The 8,011-nt window shown below is 42.7% G+C and overlaps 1 pseudogene; it reads left to right on the top strand.

The window, feature by feature from the left end:
- The first annotated feature begins 5,972 nt into the window (after window positions 1–5,972).
- LOC142203735 (non-POU domain-containing octamer-binding protein pseudogene) lies at window positions 5,973–7,727 on the top strand (annotated as a pseudogene).
- Window positions 7,728–8,011: the final 284 nt, after the last annotated feature.

Raw genomic sequence — 8,011 nt, 5'->3', positions numbered from 1 at the left:
TATGTGCCAGAATGCAATCGTGTTAACTCCGTGTGAACTGGCCCTTAAACGTTCAGAATCAGTGAGCGTATACTCTGTGCTCATAGAATTTTTTTCTTGTGTTTTATCAGCTTGGTAGCATGTATTTGCCATGTATTTATTCTGTATTTACACTCTAATGTTCCAGCATCTCCTACATTACAGGTATTCCTGGCAGCATAACAGGACAGTATTGGAAATGGATGGGAAGGGGAGCACACTGCTCCTTAATAAACACACCCCATGGCTAAGAAACAAATTCAATATGTGTATATGTTTCAGCCATAATTTATTAGCAACAGAAAAAATTGATATGACATCATGTATGAAGGCTTATACAGTTATAGAACAAACCCTACCCATATTTTAACTTTTTATGAAAACTCAGGTACATTTTAAAACAGTGACAGTGATATTTGCCAAAATAATTTTTTATGAAATATCATTGTGGGAATACCCATTTAAATTGTGATTCACATATATTGACATGTCCATCCAAAAGGACAAGTTAGGGAAGACACATCTGTACTACTTCAACAGAGAAAAACCAACAGCCAAAACACAAATTCCACACAGTGTAATCCCCTATTTATATACACTATAATGTCTGAAAGTGGCCTGTAGAAAGAATATTGTTCCATAACGGCCACTCTGCACAGTATAATGTTCCACATCATCCCCTTCACACAGTATAATATTCCATATCGTCCCCTCCACACAGTATAATGTCCCATAGCAACCCCTCTGCACAGTGTAATGTCCATAATGGCCCCTCCACACAGTATTATGTACCATAGAATTATTATTATTCTGTGGGTTCTTTTCAGACCCCAGAGTATAATAATTGGAGACTCAGAGATGTGACAACCATAAACACCAGTGTTACTAACCTCTCCTGGGCTCTGGCTCACTCGATACTGCTTTAGACCCTCTTCAATAGTGCCCCTTACCTGCTGGTGTTACTCCAGCAAATAATGGCCTAGGCCACTAAGTTTAAATACTTTGCCACCTCAACATTCAGTTACAACAAGGTGCAGGAAATGGTTAAATGATGCAGTTAGAAAGCGCCGTACGACTTGTCCCACAAAAAAGGAAGTTTTAAGAAAGTTTAGGAAGCAAGCAGAAAACGGAAATTAAAAATGGTCATATCGGGAAGGGGTTAAACGTTTGGCATGTGCTAAATAAACTATTTGTCTCTCAAGGTGGTGCATAATGCATTATTTCAAAGTAAGGTAAAAATATGATAATTCTAAAACTCTGTACACAATGCAACCCTCCTATAGACGCATCCTTGTGCATGCTAGATGTTTGATTATCCGCCAGCGTCTATCTGTCCTTGTTCAATTATTAGTAAATTGCAAAGTAAAAAAAAGGGCAAGTTACAATTCCCTCTGGTTAATCTGACAAACAGATTCTAGTCCTATCAGAGCTTAGAATTTGTGTTCATGCAACATTTGTTTTTGCACATCTACAGAGATTATGTTCTGTTTCTCTTGTGATAGTACAGTATATGTTCATAGTATTAGCATGAATATCTACACAGCAGCTATTTATAGTCTTTATGTCTACTAGTTCCAATTTACTGTAAATGTATTTTCAATTTATCTTTCTCCCACAGTTACTTTGAATCACTTGTAAAGGAAGGATTTGCAGCAATTGCTATTGTTCCTGAGGGGAGAGTATAATCTGGAATTTCTTCTGGTGGACCCCAGTACTGGATTTCAGTAAGAATTTCTCCTTTTTTTATGGCAGATTTCATTATATGGACCATTATGGCTATGTTGTACTTGTGGATTGTGATTTTTCCTACTACATTTGTACATCCACCTATGGCTTCTAAATTTAGAAAAATATATTTTAGCCTATTAGGATGGATTCATAATTGGTCTATTTTTTATGTATATAGAAGCAGAGTTTCATGCAGGTTTGCTACAGGCTTGTTGTATATTTCAGCCTTTGCAATGCACAACATTAAACTTACTCTAACACTGGATTCACATCTGCGCTTTGTTTCCGCTGCTACGAATCTGTCTAAAAAATGGACGTCAACTCTTACACAGCACATATGTATCCATCAATGGGCATCTGTGAAAAGGAGGATCCATTCCCCAATACCCCCCCCCCCATCTTCATTCTGAACATGTGCATAGAATAATGAAGAGGGCATATCATTGTGTCTGCCTTCCATAGACCTCAATGTTAAGTGGATCCATTGCTGTCTGTCGTGTAGCCTCACTTTTTAGACAGAGCAAAAGTGCTTCAAATTCAATTTTTGTCTCCATCCAAATACATGGCAGTAATTCTCGAAACCATTGAGTTTTTTAATTGAACCATTCTAATGTGTTTTTGTGATCTGCCAAAAGATCACAAAAAATATTTAGATTTGGAGACACTGACACAGATGTGAACCCAGCCTAAGTAGCTGCCTAGTATCGGAAACCTAGAAGCTTAAGGGTTTATTCAGACTATGCAGTCACGTGGCAATTTTGGTGTAAATTTTCAAGAACAATGGGGAATTAGTTTTAATTAACATATGTTAACTCCTATTTCGATCTTAAGAATTATGCTCCAGGGCAGAGTTCATAATGAAATAATAATAATAATAATAATAATAATAATAATAATAATAATAATAATAATAATTAGAGATGAGCGAACACTAAAATGTTCGAGGTTCCAAATTCGATTCGAACAGCCGAACACTGTTCGAGTGTTCGAATGGGTTTCGAACCCCATTATAGTCTATGGGGAACATATACTCGTTAAGGGGGAAACCCAAATTCGTGTCTGGAGGGTCACCAAGTCCACTATGACACCCCAGGAAATGATACCAACACCCTGGAATGACACTGGGACAGCAGGGGAAGCATGTCTGGGGGCATAAAAGTCACTTTATTTCATGGAAATCCCTGTCAGTTTGCGATTTTCGCAAGCTAACTTTTCCCCATAGAAATGCATTGGCCAGTGCTGATTGGCCAGAGTACGGAACTCGACCAATCAGCGCTGGCTCTGCTGGAGGAGGCGGAGTCTAAGATCGCTCCACACCAGTCTCCATTCAGGTCCGACCTTAGACTCCGCCTCCTCCGGCAGAGCCAGCGCTGATTGGCCGAAGGCTGGCCAATGCATTCCTATGCGAATGCAGAGACTTAGCAGTGCTGAGTCAGTTTTGCTCAACTACACATCTGATGCACACTCGGCACTGCTACATCAGATGTAGCAATCTGATGTAGCAGAGCCGAGGGTGCACTAGAACCCCTGTGCAAACTCAGTTCACGCTAATAGAATGCATTGGCCAGCGCTGATTGGCCAATGCATTCTATTAGCCCGATGAAGTAGAGCTGAATGTGTGTGCTAAGCACACACATTCAGCTCTACTTCATCGGGCTAATAGAATGCATTGGCCAGCGCTGATTGGCCAGAGTACGGAACTCGACCAATCAGCGCTGGCTCTGCTGGAGGAGGCGGAGTCTAAGATCGCTCCACACCAGTCTCCATTCAGGTCCGACCTTAGACTCCGCCTCCTCCAGCAGAGCCAGCGCTGATTGGCCGAATTCCGTACTCTGGCCAATCAGCACTGGCTAATGCATCGTATTGGCGTGATGAAGCAGTGCTGAATGTGTGTGCTTAGCACACACATTCAGCTCTACTTCATCGGGCTAATAGAATGCATTGGCCAATCAGCGCTGGCCAATGCATTCTATTAGCTTGATGAAGCAGAGTGTGCACAAGGGTTCAAGCGCACCCTCGGCTCTGATGTAGCAGAGCCGAGGCTGCACAAGGGTTCAAGTGCACCCTCGGCTCTGCTACATCAGAGCCGAGGGTGCGCTTGAACCCTTGTGCAGCCTCGGCTCTGCTACATCAGAGCCGAGGGTGCGCTTGAACCCTTGTGCACACTCTGCTTCATCAAGCTAATAGAATGCATTGGCCAGCGCTGATTGGCCAATGCATTCTATTAGCCCGATGAAGTAGAGCTGAATGTGTGTGCTAAGCACACACATTCAGCACTGCTTCATCACGCCAATACAATGCATTAGCCAGTGCTGATTGGCCAGAGTACGGAATTCGGCCAATCAGCGCTGGCTCTGCTGGAGGAGGCGGAGTCTAAGGTCGGACCTGAATGGAGACTGGTGTGGAGCGATCTTAGACTCCGCCTCCTCCAGCAGAGCCAGCGCTGATTGGTCGAGTTCCGTACTCTGGCCAATCAGCGCTGGCCAATGCATCCCTATGGGAAAAAGTTTATCTCACAAAAATCACAATTACACACCCGATAGAGCCCCAAAAAGTTATTTTTAATAACATTCCCCCCTAAATAAAGGTTATCCCTAGCTATCCCTGCCTGTACAGCTATCCCTGTCTCATAGTCACAAAGTTCACATTCTCATATGACCCGGATTTGAAATCCACTATTCGTCTAAAATGGAGGTCACCTGATTTCGGCAGCCAATGACTTTTTCCAATTTTTTTCAATGCCCCCGGTGTCGTAGTTCCTGTCCCACCTCCCCTGCACTGTTATTGGTGCAAAAAAGGCGCCAGGGAAGGTGGGAGGGGAATCGAATTTTGGCGCACTTTACCACGCGGTGTTCGATTCGATTCGAACATGGCGAACACCCTGATATCCGATCGAACATGTGTTCGATAGAACACTGTTCGCTCATCTCTAATAATAATAATATATTATTATTATTATTATATCATCATTATTTATGGATGTATTATTATTATTATTATTATTATTAGTAGTAGTAGTAGTAGTAGTAGTAGTAGTAGTAGTAGTAGTAGTAGTATATCATTATTTATGGATGTATTATTATTATTATTATTATTATTATTATTATTATTATTATTATTATGTAAGTATGAACTTATTTAAATAAGTGTAGTGGGTACATAGATGACATTTATTTACAAAACCCTGTTCATAGAGTATAGTTCATCTAGAAACCATATCACACCATGTGGTCTCTGAAGCCATAAAAATACTGACTTAAGAAAATTGGATTTTCATACTTCATATTATTATTATCAAAATTTACAGTGTACAATATTGTTACAAAGAACAATGTAAGGTAGTAAAATCATAATATGTTAATAGCATTGCTACACTTTGGGGTAGAGAAGGGGGTCTTTAGCTTGGATATATGGTAAAAGGAGGGTAATGGGGAGGATGAACAAATATCTGAGGTATGTATGGGGAGGCTACACGGGCTTGGCGTATCATAATACCACTCTGCTAGTATTTTATTATATGATTGTTTTGTTTATTTCACTGTAAAGTGAGAACTATAAAGAAGGACAAAGAATCCCTGATTGCTTCATGGACGCTTCACACTGTATCATTGAATGCTAGACAATAGCAAGAATCCAGTATGTGCATCTTTTCCATTAAGAGAAACTAGTATAATGCTTCCTTTGTTGTGGATTGTTAATTCACCGTATTGTTGCATATAACAAACACTTTCTACAATGTCAATGATACAGCCTAGAATTGTCCAAAAGTGTTCAACCCTTTTCAGCTAGAAAAGACGGTCAGCAATAAATTTCTTGGAAAGTTCACGTTACGAGATCACCAGTTTTTAAGCAGTATTCCCTCCCAACCCATAATCCCTCAGCAAAGTGTGCCTAAAAACATAGGACTGGTCTCCATTGGCCCTACAACATGAACACTACCAATACAAATCCAGTCAACACTAATCTTGGGCAACTCGTACAGCTGATGACATAAAAAAGGTTCTCAATATCTACGACGCTTATTAGGACCGAAGTCAGCGCCTGGAGTGCCGCGCTGGAAAGCTTGTTGATTGGTCGAACCCAGGGTTTCGATGTTAGAAGTCTGGCCAAAGCGGTCACCTGCTGGTGGAGTCATGCCAATTGCAGACGTTTCGGTCATCATAGAACCGGGTCCTGATGTTGTAGCTGTACCCGCAGGGACACTGCTGTTACCCAGTGATGAACGGTTGTTCATTCCCAAGGCGGGAGGTCGCGGGGCTGATTCTGAATATCGGGTGCTGTGTGGCGGAGCTCGGGCCGGTCAGTTAAAATGCAGGGAAACAGAGGTTATAAGATGGAGCAGCAGAACCACGCTCATAAGAGACCTCAACATCATCATCAATACCAGCAGCAGGAACCAGAAACTCCTTCACCCACCAATGGACAAAAATCCACAAACCCCAATGATGCGCTCACTATAGATTTGAAGAGTTTTCGGAAGCCAGGTGAGAAGACTTTCACTCAGCGCAGCCGTCTCTTTGTGGGTAATCTCCCTCAAGATGTCACAGAGGAGGAGCTCCGAAAAATGTTTGAGAAATACGGAAAGGCGGGCGAGATCTTCATCCACAATGATAAAGGCTTTGGCTTTATCAGGCTTGAAACCCGGACTCTGGCAGAGATAGCCAAAGCAGAGCTTGATAATCTCCCTCTCCGTGGAAAGCAGTTGCGTGTTCGCTTTGCGTGTCACAGCGCGTCTCTGTCTGTGCGGAACCTTCCTCAGTTTGTGTCTAATGAGCTTTTGGAAGAAGCCTTCTCCATGTTTGGCCAAGTGGAGAGAGCTGTAGTCATTGTGGATGATCGTGGCCGACCATCAGGGAAAGGGATTGTGGAGTTCGCCTCTAAGCCAGCAGCCAGGAAGGCTCTCGATCATTGCGCTGATGGCTCCTATCTTCTTACCGCCTTCCCCCATCCAATAACTGTGGAACCTATGGATCAGCTTGATGATGAAGAAGGATTACCGGAGAAACTTATCGTTAAGAATCAAGGATACCACAAGGAGAGAGAGCAGCCGCCTCGCTTTGCCCAGCCTGGAAGCTTTGAGTATGAGTATGCCATGCGCTGGAAAGCCCTCATTGAAATGGAGAAGCAGCAGCAGGAACAGGTAGACCGAAACATCAAAGAAGCGCAGGAGAAGATGGAGTTGGAGATGGAGGCAGCAAGACACGAGCACCAGGTCATGCTTATGCGGCAAGATCTGATGAGACGCCAGGAGGAGCTGCGTAGATTGGAAGAACTACATAACCAAGATGTACAGAAACGGAAGCAGATGGAACTGAGACATGAGGAAGAGCGCAGGAGGCGCGAGGAGGAAACCCGTCGACAGCAGGAGGAAATGCTCAGACGTCAACAAGAAGGCTTTAAGAATGCCTACCCTGATTCGAGAGAAGCTGACATGAGGATGGCGCAGATGGCCATGCCAGGGGCAATGGGAATGAACAACCGTTCATCACTGGGTAACAGCAGTGTCCCTGCGGGTACAGCTACACCATCAGGTCCCTGTTCTATGATGACCGAAACGTCTGCAATTGGCATGACTCCACCAGCAGGTGACCGCTTTGGCCAGACTTCTAACATCGAAACCCTGGGTTCGACCAATCAACAAGCTTTCCAGCGCGGCACTCCAGGCGCTGACTTCGGTCCTAATAAGCGTCGTAGATATTGAGAACCTTTTTTATGTCATCAGCTGTACGAGTTGCCCAAGATTAGTGTTGACTGGATTTGTATTGGTAGTGTTCATGTTGTAGGGCCAATGGAGACCAGTCCTATGTTTTTAGGCACACTTTGCTGAGGGATTATGGGTTGGGAGGGAATACTACTTAAAAACTGGTGATCTCGTAACGTGAACTTTCCAAGAAATTTATTGCTGACCGTCTTTTCTAGCTGAAAAGGGTTGAACACTTTTGGACAATTCTAGGCTGTAAAGTGCCACCGTGCCTCCCATTCCTGCCTCTAATGTCAATGATACCTTGAAGAGTTTTGTTTCTGGAACAGTAAAATGATATTGCCTTCTAAAATGCCAAATTGATTCAAATAATAGTCTGGGTATAGTTCTGGTCGAAGTCGGGGATTGTCATAACCACAAAGCTTCCTCAAATTAGAAAGATGCTTTAAAAATTTGTAAAATTTGTAAACTCTGTTAATTCTGATTCTAGTTATTCAACATCCTAGGGACCACAAGTGTCAAAATTTCAGAACTATTGAAATATGACTATTACATATACATGTT

The sequence above is a fragment of the Leptodactylus fuscus genome, chromosome 5, assembly GCF_031893055.1.
Source record: "Leptodactylus fuscus isolate aLepFus1 chromosome 5, aLepFus1.hap2, whole genome shotgun sequence".
In the NCBI taxonomy this organism is placed as follows: domain Eukaryota; kingdom Metazoa; phylum Chordata; class Amphibia; order Anura; family Leptodactylidae; genus Leptodactylus; species Leptodactylus fuscus.
This window is presented reverse-complemented; position numbering and strand designations above follow the sequence as displayed.